At 40.6% G+C, this 17,143-nt stretch overlaps 1 protein-coding gene and 1 long non-coding RNA gene across 17 annotated transcripts in view; one reads left to right on the top strand and one right to left on the bottom strand.

The window, feature by feature from the left end:
• The window catches only part of LOC145936221 (protein muscleblind), a 382,974-nt gene that overhangs the window by 98,414 nt on the left and 267,417 nt on the right, over nt 1–17,143 (top strand). The gene's annotated exons all lie outside the window — the stretch shown is intronic.
• Nucleotides 1–17,143, bottom strand: part of LOC145936227 (uncharacterized) — a 274,129-nt gene that overhangs the window by 134,291 nt on the left and 122,695 nt on the right. Inside the window, exons 6-7 of one of the 3 annotated variants that reach the window (XR_014425350.1) lie at nt 1,400–1,597; nt 1,068–1,197 (exon numbers count right to left, since the gene is read on the bottom strand). The exons of 1 other annotated variant lie outside the window; for it this stretch is intronic. This is a non-coding gene — a long non-coding RNA (uncharacterized LOC145936227). Of the gene's footprint in view, nt 1–1,067; nt 1,598–17,143 lie in introns of those variants that run through there. One more of the 3 variants, XR_014425349.1, reaches the window with a different exon arrangement.

Below are 17,143 nucleotides of genomic sequence, written 5' to 3'. Positions count from 1 at the left end.
ATAGGATCAAACGCGGTCACGTCGTATTAAACCGACGGGGAGGAGCGCATTAACTACGTCACCTGATTATTATTGCATCGCTCTCGCCGCGTCTCTCTTTTCACGTTTCTCATTAACCTCTCCGTGTTACGTGACAGCCTACGGTATATCGCTGTTTGTCCGAATTACATTTATGGAGCGCCCTGATCCTGCGCGCGGGGATGATGGATCGTATATCCGCCGGTGGTCGTCTTTGTAGTTTACGAGCGGCGCGAGCTGATCCGATTAGGTTTAGGTCGAATTTGCTCGAATTAGGCATCTATTTCGACCCTTCTTGATTGCCAGATCTCGCCACTATATTATTTATCGGCGTACTCGCGTTATCCGCCGGCTGTACAATTCGCCGTGGCCTATACACGCCGCAAATTTCGCACAATGTATAGGTGTTTGTAAACTTTTTCCTATTTATGGAAACGCGATTCAATTAAACGAAACATTTCATTAGCTAATTATTCTACTTTGTTTATCCACGATCATTGCGAGAAATACATTTTTTTTTAAATTTCTACGTCAAACTTTTTAACGATATATACGAATAAACCGGGCAAATTATATTGTATAAATAATTACATATATCTCTGCTGCTTGGAGAATGCAATCGTAATCGAGAATACATCGGCGTAAATAAATTTCGCAATTTACATTTAGCTTTAGCGTAAAGCAAGAAGGAATAATTTAGTCATATTTACGCGAAGCGGCCGCGCGAAGTAATTCACACGTCGTATCCCCTGGCTACATTTGTAGTCCCGCTATCGTGTTTACCTTTATTATAATGTTATTATGCTCTCTCTCTTTGGATCATAAGGTATAGGTGGCTCGGTATCGCCACCGTCCAAATTACATTTATGGCGCCCGGTGCGTGTACAAAAGATGAGAGCACCGGCCAAGTCTCTCTCTCTTTCTCTCTCTCTCCCTCCTATCCGAGATAGCTTCTCCGGCTGCGATGCGATGTAGTACGGTATGGTTTACGAGCGGCATGTGCCGCCGGTCGAATTAGGCGCTTCTAGCGGGTGCAACACCTGCCGAACCGTCGTTCCGCATTGTCATGCGAGGCGGTCCCTATAAACCGAGATTGCCGAGGGATCGAAAGTTATGGCCGGTCGTCTTTTCTCCCCCTTTCCCTTTCTCCGCTCGCTCGACTGTGTGGTAGCCAGAGCTCTGTTTTTAAAAAATAATATATTATTTATTTACTGCAATTTAATACACGCCAATCTGTTGAGAAGAAAGGAGGATTCACAACGAGAAATGTCTATCTACCGGGGTGGAAGCAAAAGTATTTTTATTTTTATTTTTTCCTCTCTTGCCTCCGCACTTATTTTTAAACTTCTCTACTACGTTTCGATTCGCCTCCGAAACATACACTTGACAGGTCCGATTTCACTCGTCTCGTAGAAAACGACCTCCTGATTGCCGAGGAAGACATCGTCCGCCGGTGTCCTCGTAGTCCTTGGCTCTCTTCTATCCTTCGTCGGGGTAGAAGGAGAGGATTCTTATACGGCCGGCAGTGAATACGGTCGGACGCGTGTTTCGTCCGTCCGAGAGGTAAAGACGGGAGAATCTGAAAAGGTGGAAGTGTAGAGTAACTGTATACCGTATATATACCTCGGCGAGCGGAAGCTCCGGAGAAGCGATGTTCTCCAGGGGTTTATCGAGAAACGTCGCTCGTTTATCGGCGACTACTATCCCCCGCGTCTCGCGCCGGTCGCTCAGGAATACAATTTCGAGAGCCGGGACACCGGTGTCGAATAATTTGCCACCGTCTCGCCTTCGCGTTTTACTCTTCGCCGCGCGAGACTGCACTTTCACGCTCCCCCGCTTCCCATTCCAGTAATTCTGATTTGGTATTATATTTGATCTCCTTCCCGGATCTCGTTTTCTTTCGCATTTGCGATTCTTAATGTAGAGTGAGACGTTCAACTCGAGGATGTAATATTTTCGAAGCCGAAGAGCAAATATATAGATTAGAAAAATGGGAAGTAATACGATTTTGTACATACTTTGAACAATTTTTTTAACACTTTTTTAATTAAAAAATTATTCAAGCAAAATTTTGTGTTTTACATTTTTTGGGAAAAATAATTTTATAAATATGTACTATGTAATTATACCGTATTATCGTTCGTATATTAATATCATAAGTTGTTGTAATATGGTATCAGCGGGATTGAGTTTGCGCCATACTAAGAAAATGTCGAGTCTTTAACAATGTTGAGTCTTTAAGAAAGTAATCAATAAGTTTCAAGGTTCACGAAACTTCTTTGTTTGTTGATCGCTTTCTTAACTCGGCGGAGTTTGCCCCGAGTTTCTGAAACCGAACGCAAAATAGTTTACATTAATAAAACCATAATAAAATCCTTATAAGCATTCCGAGAGTGATCTTTGTTTAGCAAAATGGAATTATTAGCATTCTTTTCATTAAAGAAAACAAAGAGATTTCAAGTATCTCGACGGACAGTATAAAATTACGACTAAAGACAAAATATTTGCTCTTGAGAAATTAATGAATATTATATAACAAGTGAATATTAAATAACAGTATAAATTTGATAAATTTTCTCGAATCTCTATTGCAGAACTTTACGTCTAACTAGAACGCAAAGTTAATGTTTGTTATTGTACTTTAATAATTCGTAAGTTATGCTCTAATGATATTAATATATTTGACGGTACTTAAAGTAATATTAATATAAGCCAGATATCCGAACGGCGCGCGCGATGTATTTCAGAAGGATATATATTCTCTCCTTTTCATTCTCGCCTCGCGATCTTCCGTGTTAGAAGCGCGCTGTCTTTCAATTATCGCGAGCCACCCTCTTTTCCTCGTCTTCGATCCGGAGATATTTTCGTTCTCCCGCGATGCCTCTCGCTCTTAAATTCTATTTCCCCATTTTTCAGCGCTCTCTCCCTCTGTCCTCCATTCCCGCGGGGGTAACGAGTGAGAAACAGGCGTATAGTCGTTTTCGGCGGAGACGTCGACTTTGTCGTCGTCTCCCTCTCGTTTATCGGGAAACGTCGATCGCCGCCGCGAGCAGAAGACTGCAATTTTGAAGCGAGACTTTCGGCTCTCTCTCCCTCTCTTTCTCTTTCTCCTTCTCATGACATCGCCGCTTGTCCGCCTCTTATCACGTTTATCATGCTTCTCGTTTCTGACACGTTTGCGCGAAAGTCATTCCCAATCGATAACCGACGTCTGGCTGCCGTGGTTTCGTAAAATGCATACGCTGAAAAGCATCTTTTCCTCTCTCTTTCTCTCTCTTCGTTCGCTTACGATGATGTTTTCACGGATGAATACTTGGCATCGTCAACAATCAGGCTTTTATCTCTCTCTCTCTCTCTCTCTCAGATATTTTCTTAAATTCGTACTTGCGAATATGTCTGCTCAAGCTGCTATCGATCGTGCATATTACTGCAACGATAAGCTTATTGCATTTTGCGTTTATAAATTCACTGTTTCAAATATTAAGATGGGCTCGTTCAAATGGATCCAAGTTCCATTTGGAATCGGTGAAGTAGTTGAATATATAACAAGCTTCATTTATTGCAACAACACATTTAGATGTTAATTGAATTTTTAACAATGAATACAATTTTTGTATTATATTTCATTTCATTTTCAATTTGCGCTAAGACTTACTTGTCAAATTATTGAACCAAGAGAAATTAGACAAAGAAGACTAATTCACAGTTTCAACTATGATTCTGTGCATTGTTTGGCCTCTACTACCTGTAATTTAGAGATAGCGCGCATCTTCTTGGACAATCTATATATTCCAGTAGTAGATCCCTAAGAGCCATTGGGATAACGTTTAAACACAAGGGAGGCGACGATGACAAGTATTTCGATTAATTCCTCGGGTTATTTCGCGCCGTAGAATCGCTGAACATTTCGCAGAAGAAAGACAAGCGTACGTTACGAGATATTTCTACTTAATGTACAGGGCATCTTTCACGAAGAAAAGAAATAATGCTTCTCTTTCCTCTTTACGCCGCGGAGCAACGGATAATTACGACGATAATTACAATGAAAGTAGCGCTCGTCGGACAGCAAGTGTATCTTTCCACTCTGCTCGTCCTTTTTTCAGACCTATCTCTCTACTTGATTCTTTTTTTTTTACAACCGTTGTATTTTTGTAACTTTAATTATCACGTGTTTCTCCTCGCAATTCCGGGCTACTGGGATTTTCTCTACAAACGAATATATATAGTATATGTATATATATATGTACCGTCGGTCATTTACTGGCGAGCCCATTTACCGGTTGGCGTACTAAACGTAGTTATTCACGATAGGAGAGGCTCAACGAGCCCGTTCAATCTCTATTGGGAATTTAGTACGGCTAGCTAATTTCGGAGTCTGTTATCGACGTCGTAGGATTTTCGACTCCCATTTATTTCTGACTTTTACCTCGTCGCGCCCGCCTTCTTCGTCGAGCGATCCGCAGTCATAAAACACCAAGATACTCGATGCAGATAAGATATTTATTAGACCGTATAAAAATATGAAAGCGAAGAGAGATAGGTATATAACGCGCTTGTTGAGCGATCGATCCCACTCGCGTGTCGAAGAGAGATCCTTATTACGACGAGAGATTCAGGACAGGAGAAATGTCATTATTCCTTCTGCTGCGGACCTTTCTTCGTAAGCCTTTCATGCTCGATCATTCTGTCGAAACTTGCCAAATTGTCGTCCGTCAAATAACGCAAAGCGAGAGAAACAAGATTTTTTTACGTTCAATGCACTGAAATTGATTCCAATGCTGTTTAATCTTAAACTCGCTCAAGTTCAGTGCAGTTTATTTTAAGCGTTAAAGTTGAGAATTCAATTTTATTTAAGTTTTGTGTTATCGAGAAAAAAGTTTTACGCTCAGCTATTTCTAATATCAAATTTTCATCATCGTTATTGATTTCATTTTAATTATTATGAGAAAAATGTTGTTTAAAAGAGATGATATAATTACAAAAGAATTTTTTTATCGCGTGATATTAAAAACTATTAGCAATATTACAAAAATATACTTAAAAAAATTAATACGAAAATAAATTTGTTTTAAAAAGAAGAAAATTTTAAACAGAACAGCATTGTCTCTCCATTTTTATGATAAACAATATCTGGAGATCATTAAAATTAGCATCATGAATCGAAAAATTATAAGATATATAGAACGATTTATTTATTAAGGCATATATATAGAGAAATTCTCGATTTCAGAAAGAGACTATACGTACTCATGCAAATCAAACACTTAAGAGAGGAAACGTTTTCAGTGAAGTCATATGATTCAATTAAAAACGGAAGTAATTGGATTACTTTACCAATGTTGTTTGCGATCTTCAACGAGCGGCATTTAACTTCTTTTCTCCGGCGATAACTCTCAACCCGTTTTAAGCATCCAATTATCGTTTATTGCGCTTACGGGTCGTATATTCTTCTTTCGTCCGATTATTCATTTTCCCGTTGATTTTTTGAATTGGATTTCCATTAAAAACTGTCTCTTTTTTCTTATTGCTACAAAGTCTCCCTTTGCTCTTGAACTTCTTATATCTTGCGATTATTTTAATCCCTTTTCACGATCTCTCTTTTGTTCTTTTTACAATTATCGGTAGAAAAAAAACTTTTATGTAGATTTACTCCATTTTTGGAGCTCGGTTATCAAACGGAATAATTTGTTTTACATTATATTTATATTTAAAAATAATGCAACAATAATTTTCGAGATAATTGCTTAATGTTTTATGTATAAAGTGTTCTGTGTGCGTAATGTATACATAATTACTGTATAATTTTTTACAAATGTATAATAATTTATTCTCTTAAACGGGAGCTGTTAATTTATGCGCGATAAGCAAATCGGGAGGATTAGACGTTGAGGGAATATCTTTTCTAGTTTGAAAGACTCGCTCGTTTTAAGCCGTTCAACGGAGCAGTCCCTCGCGTGGAAAGTAGATGGCAGATTATATTTGCCAGCGTCTTCACGCAAACGTGCTCCTTTTGCGAGAACGACTCTCCTTCAGCTCCGTACACTCCGTAATAGTAACATTTGCCGCAATAACAAACAGAGTAATAGCACCATAAACCTCGCTCGGAACACCCCTCCGCGCCTTTCCCCAAAATATAAAAATATGAAACGTCTTTGTTAGAGAGCTTTCACCGAGATCTCCTGCGTTCATGTTCTCCTTTGCCTTCCTCTCTTTTTTCCCGCACTACTTGGTCGTCTTCTTCCGCCGCTCTCTCGGCCATTCCGACTCCTCTTTTTCCGCTTCTTCGTCCTGCTAGGTCGTATCATTCTCTTGTCCCGTTCGCTCGTTTTATTCCCTCGTCTTCTCCTCCTCTGACGGTCTCTTTCACCTCTTTTTCTCTTCTCTCTCCCTCTTTCTCTCTCTCTCGTCATTTCTCCACACTGAAATTTTTATGGCGTGTCCAATTTCCGACGTGGCTAATAGGCATTAAAGCTGACGGACTGACGTCCTCCTCTCTGTTTAAAGCACCGAACGGAACAAAAAACCCGAACGAAAATGGGGATCTGTGGTGGGAGCGAAATCGCGTATATGGGAGATGAGAATTTTATTCTCATAATATCTAAAGTATCTTAATTTCATATTTCTTGAGAAGGAAAGTTATACTGCTATTGTAAAAATTTATATCTATTTTTACAGCGTGTGAATAATCTTCTTTTTCTCTTCAAAGATAATATTTTATAGGAATTTAATAGAGTTGTTTCATTAAAGTTATAAGACGTAATGAGATTGTGAATCAAATATTTAACAATTTTATAAGTTTTGTTATAATAATATACATATATAGATTGAAGCTGGAAGAAATTAATATATACTTGCGTGTTTTACATTTATTTATTTCCAGTTATAAGCATAAAATAGATCAAGAGATACTTCAATTTTTTAAATTTCATACAATGATTTAAAGTGCGATTATTTTCATAGACTTACGGTAGTTTTATTTCTTTGAAGTATATCCATTCTTCCTGCGACTTTAAAAAAAAAAGAGGGAATGTTCGTTCGGGTGCAGCTCATAATTTGTGCTTTTATTTTAATCGCGGCTCGTGAATTCGCCATTCGACTCGTTTGTACGGCGCAAAGTGGATCCATTAGATACCGACAATCCCATAAATTTCTACTTTGCGCGTTCGGGTGAAGTTTTTGAATCGACGGCGACGAGAAACGATTGATCGTCGGCGCCACGGCGGGGATCGATGACATGCACCGAGTAAAAAGACCACAGTCGCATTTATTCCTGGCACTTTGCGCTTTTGGCTCCAGCCGATGAGAGAGAGAGAGAAAATCCGGGGAAAATAATTAATTAAAAGTCGGCGCACGCTTAATGGGTTACAGATTAATGCTCGATGTTGCGCGGCGCTGTTTACTCTACAGCGACCGAGGTAATAAATCAGTGTCTTATCGGCAGAGGGAAAGCTCTCTCGTGGCCACGTTAAGAATACTCATTTTCAAGACAGCGCTCTAGTTTAAACGTCGATCGCGAGTGATCGATCCTCGTCATCCTTCGACGTGGTGAAAAATTTGGCGGTGAATCCGCGACCGCATGACGTGAACGCTTTTGGCGAGAATTCAACGATCGCGTAACGAAAACGAGGACGAGAAATCGCGATTCGGCGAGAAATGAACATTTGTAATGAAATTTACCCTCAATATAATTTCCAGTGATATATTTGTTATAGCCGGGAGAAGTTTGTTACATGTATAGATCCAACGATTTATTTGGATGACGTGTGTGTTAGATTTATTACTGCTACCATTCATTTTTCTCTCGACAACAGTAGCTGTCTGATTTTAGAAGAAGGTGTAACGCGAAGGCGATTTCACGGTATCGACAATTTTTGACAAGCTTAGAAATGCATAAAAATTGCTGGTGAGATGTTCTCCAAGTTTTCGGACGAGTTCTATCGCGAATATGTATGTATATATCGACGGAAACGCTGCTGCGACGCGCGTGACTATCGAGGCGTTCGCCGTCGATGACGTATTTTTATAGCGGAGATGACTTACGCCACCGCGCGCTGCCGTTTCCACTCGCGATTCTTATTTCGGGCGGGACGCAGACGGCGGAAGTTTCCGTTTCGCGTTTGGAAGCGTCTGTAAGTTACCGACGATTCCATACATTTCGCCCCTGCGCGCCTCGCAATGCGAATAAACAAGTTTCCGAGCCTGTAAGTCAAACGTCCAAACACGTCGTTGCAGTTTCGTGCCGCCTCGTCGGAGCGGAAGTTACTCGAATATCGCGGAGAGAGTTTAACTCGGTAGACGTCGAAAGGGGAGAAGGAAAGAGGGGAAGCGCAGGGACAGTGGGGACCAGAAGGCGCGAGGGGGTGGGCATCGATTTTCCGCTATTACATTTCCGTCTTGCGGCGCCTCGAAATTCCATCGGGGCGACAGATATCGCGGTCTCGCGATCAGAGGAGGGGGGCCCCCCTCCCTCTTATATGTTGTATATGTAGGACACACAAACTGCGGGATAATTTTCGCAGGCTTGTCTCGCTAATACCCCAGGTTAAATCGAATAACTCCCGCGACTCCTTATCCGCGTATTACCCGGAGAGCTAATGCGGAATTTCCTTAATAGTAACGCCGCTTTCTTAATTACCGTAACACGCGCGCATACGCCGTTAATAATCGCGCACTTCGTCAATTTTCCGGGTACCCTGCCGCCGGCGCGATCTCGCGATTACCGAGCAGTTAATCCTTAACTCATTTAGATCCCCGGCACGTCTCTTCCGCGTCTCGATGGCACGAATTTGGATGTTTAACTGCTAAATACCCGGCAGTCGGATAGTCTAATGGCATTTCGTAAAAATTCTTGCTTCGATGACTTGACAATTTTGGTGAAAATTCCATAATGTCGAAAACTATCATATGAATCTCCGCATTCTTTTGTGTATATATAATAATATATATTATTATGACATATAAAGATTAATGTAAAAATTAATGTTAAAGGCAAAATTAATTTTCCATAAGAATTGCTAATGGAAAACGTATGTACAAATTATCTCCATGACATCCGGGATTTGTGACGTTTCTTACGATCTGCGTTTTACATCTATTTCAAGTGTTGGTATCTTTGATATGTACATGTTTTCCTACCGAGCGTGTTAAAGAGCAAAGAGAGAGATACCTTCGTATAAATTTTATTGGAGGAACGAAAGTATCGAGAATCAATTCAGTAATTCACACACCCCAAGGTTTTAATTGACGTACTTCTCTCGATATTTTGCAGTCCCCCCCCTCACGAGGGACTGCACCTTTATTCCCCTTGGAAATATTCAGTAATAAGAAAATACCGCGCCCATGTATATACATACATATATATATATATATATGTATATCGCGAGCACGAACACACCTCGGCGCAATAAATCACGATTCACCGAGAGATATCGAGCGCGCATATTTGTGTTGCAAAGCTTCCCGTCCTTATCGAGGGACGACCGCGACTACGTAACGACACGCATCGCATTCAAGGTGTCCCCCTTCTTATCGTTGCCTCTTGAGACCTCCTAGGGAGAGAGAGGAGCGTTTTATCAATTTTTTCCTCTTCCTCCTTTTTCTATTCCCCTCACCCCTTTCCCTCTCGACTCTTTGCCTGCCCTCGACGCATCAGGACCGCATAGCGCGAGTTTTCGTGACAAGAGGACAGTCTAGACATTGATTGAAAGCCTCTGCCTAAAGCGCTTGTCCTCCCCCCCCCCTATACTCTTCTCTTTCCAACCTCTCCCTCTTCGTGCGTCAATCGCGGCTTGATTAAATTTACGGCTGATAAAAAGAGCCGTATGTAGCCGCTACGTTGGCGGAGAAAAGGCTACGGCTCGTAAAGCACACACGAGCGCTTTTGTCTTCGGGGGTTGCGCTTCGTCGTCGTCCATCCGATCTCCAGCCCTCCTCCCGTCGCGATCCCCCTCGTCGCGGCATCGCTCTCAAATTAAGAACCGCGTCGGAGTCTTAACTCACGTAAGGCACGACGTCGTATGTGCTTCTCCTCGGTTCGTTCGCTCCGCTACTCCTTGCATGTGTGCGGTCATTTCATTCTATTTTCCCTCGCAGCTACTCTCTGCTGATACTCTTGGATACCGCGATATTCGCGAGAGAAAGAGAGAGAGAGAGAGAGCTGTATCGTAAAAGTGGTTGTTGCTCCTTCATGTATTATCGCTTGTGCGCACACACATGTGTCTCTATCCCGTTTGTTCTATACTCCTACTTTTACGGAAAAAAAAAATCCTTTATTCTCTTTGCGCTTGTGTCGGAATTTCTCTCTCCATTTTTGTTCGTTCGCAATGCGATGTCGTGAAGCGACGCGGCGTTACCTTTTACTTTCCGCGCGCGGCTGTAAAAGCGGTTAATAGCTCCGACTGGATTTTCGGACGATAGTAAAGGGAAGGCGGAACGTGCGGACGACGCTATCGATATACGCGTATCGAGGATCCCGGCAGCAATCTTCCTCTTAGCGGAACTCGATGGAATTTCCCAGATTACTTCTAAGACGCCCTCAGCGCAAGAATGGACTGTAACGTTTAGCTGATAGAGAGCAGAAGGAGGAAACTTGAAATACTAATTTAATATATTTATGGCAATAATTTTAGTGTATATTAATTACGAAACACGTCGTGCTGTTATTAATGCCAGAAATATAGTTATCGTGAAAAATAATTTTTAATTAAACTTTGACAGAGGAAAAATCGTCTCATTTCGAGCTCTACGTACATTATTTTATGCATTCTATCGCCATCTAATTAAATATCCTCTATCCTCTCGAAAGAAGCGACACGGAAAAAATCACAGGAATTTCCTATTGTCGGTATAGATCTCATCCGGTACACACAGAGATCACACTATTGTGGGACGTTGCACTTGTACTTTACGCGAGAAGGATACGTATTCCCGCACGTCGCGTCGAATGCGTACATCTGTATGCACCGGCTGCATCTGCAATTACAATTGGGCGCAATTCTCGAATCCATTAGTCACCTTGCAACGGACACGGATCGGTTTCGGAGTGGTCCGTGAAAAAGCACGAAGTGGCAGTATTGGAGCGAAGCGATCGGTACGCTAATGACTGGGATTACTCCTTGGGAGATACTGCGTCTTCTCTCTTTTTTTTTCTGTCTCTCTCTCTCTCTCTCTCTCGTTTTCTTCGCTCTGCATTTATTTCTGTTTCTTTTCCGTCTTGATGCCTCGCGGGCCGCCCCGACGAATATCGATGAGCCGGCGCGAGGTACTGTTCATTCGCGCGTTGCTCTTCTTCCTCGCCCTCGTCTGAGATTCGTGGGAGTCATGTCACGCTGCACCGACCGGATTTAGATAAGGAAGGAAAGGATGTTGAGAGCGTCGCGGATATACGGAGAAGCGACGTTGCACGAAAAAAATACGGCGATAACTCTGTTTTTTTTTTTTTTTTTTTTTTTTTTGTAGCTCTGTACATCATGTGCAATTTATGAACTTCTTTTAATTACGGATTTATTTTTCGCATTGTGCACATGAAAAATATTTGCGATTTGTACTTCAAATACACATATCAATTTACTATTTTTTAAAAATATTATTACTTTAGCGCCGAAATTACAGGAACGCGTGACCGCGTGTTTGCAAGGATAACAAAGTAAAAATTGAAAATAATAAATATAATTTCATTAAATTTGAAAGAGTAATGAAAATGTGGAAATTAAGATGGCTCGTAATAGGCATCACTTTTCACCGATCAAGATTTCAAATAAATTTTTTACTTGTTTACACCGATCTGTTTTTATTAATTTATGTATGTTTCATAATTGGCGTATTTTGTATCCACTCATGTACGAAGAAACGAGGTTATCGCGAATGCAGATGTGGATATTGATTTTAATTAATTTATTAATAGCTTAATAATCAATTTATATTTATATTATGCTGGCCTTAAAAACAAGTTAACGATGACACATGTGCGCTTTTTATTCAACATACATTCATTAATAGCAAATTAATTATATTATACAGATATATATTTCCTCCACTTTATTTGTTGAATATTATTCTAATACTACTTTCCTTCTCTTTCGCGAATATTTTTACAACGTGCACAGAGAGAGAGAAAATAATCGTAAGAATTTTCAAGTCTTCATTTTTTATCTTATAAATGATAGTGTTAACGGAGTCTGAGCTCTACGGACCGGACGTGACTGTGCGCGAGCACAAGCTCGGTAGAAATCTTCTTATTCGCCGTCAAGATATATCTCGCTCTCTACTTTGCATTTTCCATCATGCGCCATTTTGGAGCCGTCCGTGTCCTTTTACATGCGCTTCTTCCCCTCGGACCTCCTCGGAGCAATCTTTACTCCTTGCGAATTCATGTCGGTAAGATTTTTGCATATAACTCAATCTTGTTTACCTGTATAAAAACGACAGTCTTGAGACTTACCGTCGGGGAAAAAGGAGTCATCCGATTATTATAGCGCGGTATAAGCTGTAATCGAAGATAGATTTTTGGACATATTGTTCGGGAAAAGCTCGCATCGAAGGAATATTTCGTGGCAAGAGCGCACACGTTCAGGAAGATTGCAAGACCGATCGTATTTTCCGGTAGCGATGGTCTCCGATGGATCAAATCCTGGAGGCAGCGCCTTATTACTGCGGGTTCGCGGTAAATTCAGCCGAAATCTCGCTAACCGCTCTCATTCCGGATCAGCGATCGGAAGTAAATCAACGAGCGGTAGTAATAGAAGTTGCGATTAGTCGAGCGAACGTGACGCACGAGCGTGACCTCGGGTAAAAGCCAGCCTTCCTTTTCTTTGCGCGCAATACTGCCTCATTCTACTTTGCATTTCCCATCATGCGGCTCTTTTGGTCCGCTCCTCGTTCCTCCTTGCACCCTCCCTCTCCTTCCCCTTTCGCGTTCTCTTCCTTGAGAAGTGCTCTTTCTTCCAGCCCGACATTCTTTCTCTTTCTCCCTCCATCTTTCTCTGGATCCTTTCCTTTTTCTCGCTCGCTCGTTCCCTCTTTCGTTCTTTTCCACCACCGTTCTCTCTCTTCCATTCTCTCCACTACCCCTCTCTATCAATTTATTTTTCTCTCTTCGGAGCAGTGGACCGCGTAACGAGCAACGTAAATCAATCGGCTGGCATTGTGGCTTCGTTCCTTCGACAGTGGTTCTCGATCTTTGCATCGAAACGACATGTGAAACTTGTTTTATTGAGCTATGAAACTGTGCTTCTGCTTTCGGGTACTTTTCTATATATTTAATTTTTTTTTTTTAATTTGATAAACTACTTCTCTTGCAATTTAGTGTAATTGTAAGATCATGGACATACACAGTGTTGTGCAAAGTTATTTTAATCTCCAAAGTAAAACGCTAAAGGAAGCGATTCATAAAAGTACGCGATTAAATATATTGACATTTATATCACGATGCTGGAAATTAGTTCATTTTCTCAATTATAAGAATTCACTGTATATATGTACATATAATAATGATAAAATTAATGAATTCCTGAATTATACATATACTTAATTTAATTAATTAATTTGCACTATCTATATGTATATTAAATTAAATAAAGTAATAAAGTATAGTTAATTAAGCATATTCCCAACGAATGTTCTCTAATGAAATATTAGATTTCTTGATCATTTAATATTTTATTATTAATCACAGAAATATATATATACAATGATTGAATGATTTATAATTTATATAATACTTTGTGGATATTAAAGACATTTCGAGACGAAATTCGATTGAGGTAGAGTCGGTAATTTTAGATAGTATTCTAGTTATCATTTTTAACTGATAGCATTATTAAATAATATTAAATACAAGAGTGACGGTAGAGCAAGAGTCTCAAAAAGACATAAATATCGTATAGATTTACGGATGGCCAAAGTTATTTTTTCAGAAGCTATCTCGTCTATAAGATATCGAATGAAATTTTTGACTCCGCATGTCGATTCGATTTTCGATTTTCAAAGGTCGGTAACTTCTCTGCTGGAACATCGTATCCTATTTACAAATCGGACGATCGCGCGAGACTAGGAGCGAAAAAAAGATGAAATGACTGGAAAGAAAGGAGAATGAAACGGGGACGATCGTTGGCTGCGATCTCGCGGAGGGTGAGAGATATCTTCGGCCAGAAAGACGTGCAAAGTTGAGGATCGTTTTGCTCCGACTTTCTACTACGTGCCGCGAACGCTTTAAGGAGTCTGCCTACTTTCAGAGACGAGAGAGCTCGCCAGCTTCTCGCGGAAATCGAATATTTTCAACGGCATTTTCCTTTGCTTCTCCGCTCCGCGGCCGCGCGAGGAAGAAGAAAAAAAAAGGGAGAAACGACGAGGTATCACTTCTCTGACCCGTGTGACAGAAGTTTCGTCGCGACTTTTCTCGTCGCTTGTTTCCGCTTTGCCGAACGATCTTTTCTTCGTGCACGATGCACGATGGCGTCTCTGTGATATCAACGCGTTTTTTTCCCCTTGAAATATGTGAAATGTCAGCATATTTTTCAAACGTTTTAAGTTAAATTGCTTAATCTTGTATTTGTTAATTTTACTTGTACACTGAGCCTTTATGTTTCTTTAAATATGGTTCAATTATTATTATGGTTGCGATGAAAATTCGTTTTAAATGTGTTTTATCGTTGCGGCTGTTAGTAAGGTACAATAAAGGACCGTCGCACCGTAAAGTTCCGATCTTAAGAAATATTTGACATGAGCTATAAAGTACTTAATGCGGTCTCTTGGGAAAGAGAGTGTGCCGAAGGATGAAATACGAAATTACAAGCGCTTTACGTGAACGTTATTTAATGGCACATCTCGTGGACGGGTACGAGAGAAGGCATCGAGGAGCAAAAAGCGAAAGACGTTTTTTAATACAGTAGCTTAGTATAGGATGAAATAATATTTAATTTCACGGTGAATTCAGTTATGATTATAAATCAGTCTAATGATCGTGAATTTTTAATGGATATGATTTTTGTTGTCGTTAATAAAGTTCAACAAGCTTAATTTCGATTTAATTACAAGTAAACGAAATTTTAATAAGGATTGATCGTTATATCGAGGTAAATAACAATTTTTCTCTCATTCGGGATCAACTTTACAAACTCAAAAGAATTTGTAAATGGAAAAATATGCGATTGATCTGGGGATGATGTAGGTTGGATATATCGACAAACTTTCCGACACGCATAAATAAATTTTTCTGGCGCATAAATTTACGTTGCGTTACAGCACCGATTCATCGCAATCTAGGTGAAACGAAGTGAGGGAAAGAGAAGAATAACCATCATCCTCTCGACTGCTTTCCCTGCGCCGCAACGCGCCCCGTTAATTCAGCGAAATTATGCGATAGCGCTCAACGGAAATAAATAATTTATATCACGCGCCGCACATTTGACTCCGGTTATAAACTGGTTAAGGCGCGCCTGTTGGAGAACGTGCCGAAGAAAGAAATACGAAATTAAAAGCGCTTTATGTGAGCACGGCTTTAATACCGTGCCTTGCGGTCCAGGGAGAGGGAGAGCAAAGACGCGCGGGGGGGAGAAGAGAGAGAGATCGCGACTGCGAGGGCGAAGATAAAGAGGACCAGTCTGAAAGAAAGAGGAGAGTAGATGAGGCTGGTTTATGTAAGGTTCATGGGGCTGGACCTCGTTTCGGCGTGACTCGAGTGTGCGTCCGGCCTCGACGTCTTTTTTCCCTTCCTTTCTCCCCCTCTTCTTCCTTCGTACTCTTTTTTTTCTTCGCTTCTCCTTGCCCCTCTCCAACTTCCTTCTTGCCCATCACCTCGCCCTTCTCGTGTTCAGTTTGCGCTCACTTTCGTTAACTCGGCCGCTTAATGCGATTTTAGAATCTTGCAGCGATTTTTGTCGCAGAGCGACACGCCGGTGACTTTTCGCTAAATTTTGCCCGTATATTGACTTTAGATTGACTCACTGAGATTTAATGGAACGAGAGGATTTTTATTTTTATGATTTCACTCGAGATACTTGTTTCTCTCTGTTTAAAAAATAAAGTAGAAAAATATATATTTTCCTGGAATAAAAAAAAAATGTTTAGCTTAAAAATAATCGAAATTTTTACGTGCGAAAATTGTCGCGTCATTATTGAGAAATGACATTTATGACGATTCGATGAGGATTTTAGAGAGCGCGGTAGATCGCGGACGAATGGACATTCGAACGTCTCGTCGAGACGGAATATTGATATGGGTGTTTTGATTCGGCTCGCGCGGTGTAGAGATAAATTCGTCAAATCCGCGATTTGGCGACGATGAATCCGCGGGATCAAATTATTACAGAAAAAACACGCGCGCAAACACATGGATGCAAACGCCGGGAATTTGTGCGAACAATCGCGAGGTGCGGCTATCTTTCTCGGTGCATTCAATTATTCCGATGCGTTCGGCCAACTAAACCGATTACTCGTTTCGCTCGTAAAACGAAACTACGAATAACGACTGCACGTAATAGCAACATTACCGTCTCGTTAGAGCGCGAACGAGAGTAACCGATCGACTTCGAGTGCTTCTACATCAATTTCTTTTCGCTACCGTTTGTCCGGCGACTATCGTAAAGCTAGATTTTATACAACTCATCCTTGATGATCTCGCCCGAAGCGAATACGATAGACGAGATTGAAACAGATCATCGAACGCAAACAGTCGTAATTTTTAATTTTTATTTATCTCTTGTATAAAAAGATCATCTCTTTGTATTTAATTAATAAAGACACATGTTTTTTAATACAAGAATTTATCTTTTACACAGTCTAGATAATGGCAATCTTTTGATTGGATATTTAAAAAAAAATCAGAAATAACTACTTTAAGCATCGTCGATTAAGTTAAAAAATATATGTCTGCGGGAAAACGACTTTTCGCGATACGCTCGTAAGCCTGAGGGACAAACACTATTACGATATTCTAAAGCGAGCGAAATTGCATCCTGGAAGCGTAATAATTTGCTCGGCCGAGCAGCCCTGAGATGGAGGAGTCTAATGCACATAAAGATAGATGTACGATAAACGAACAGGGAATGCGAGCATCAGTTGCTTGGATTCAGTTTTATTAGTCATTTTTTATTCCTTGACTCAATATTAAATGCTCCAGTTAATATTT

The sequence above is a fragment of the Prenolepis imparis genome, unplaced genomic scaffold, assembly GCF_030444845.1.
Source record: "Prenolepis imparis isolate NDT839.2.m4 unplaced genomic scaffold, iyPreImpa1.0 SCAF_5, whole genome shotgun sequence".
Taxonomy (NCBI): Eukaryota; Metazoa; Arthropoda; class Insecta; order Hymenoptera; family Formicidae; genus Prenolepis; species Prenolepis imparis.
Note: the sequence above shows the minus strand (reverse complement) of the source record. Positions and strands in the feature narration are given on the sequence as shown.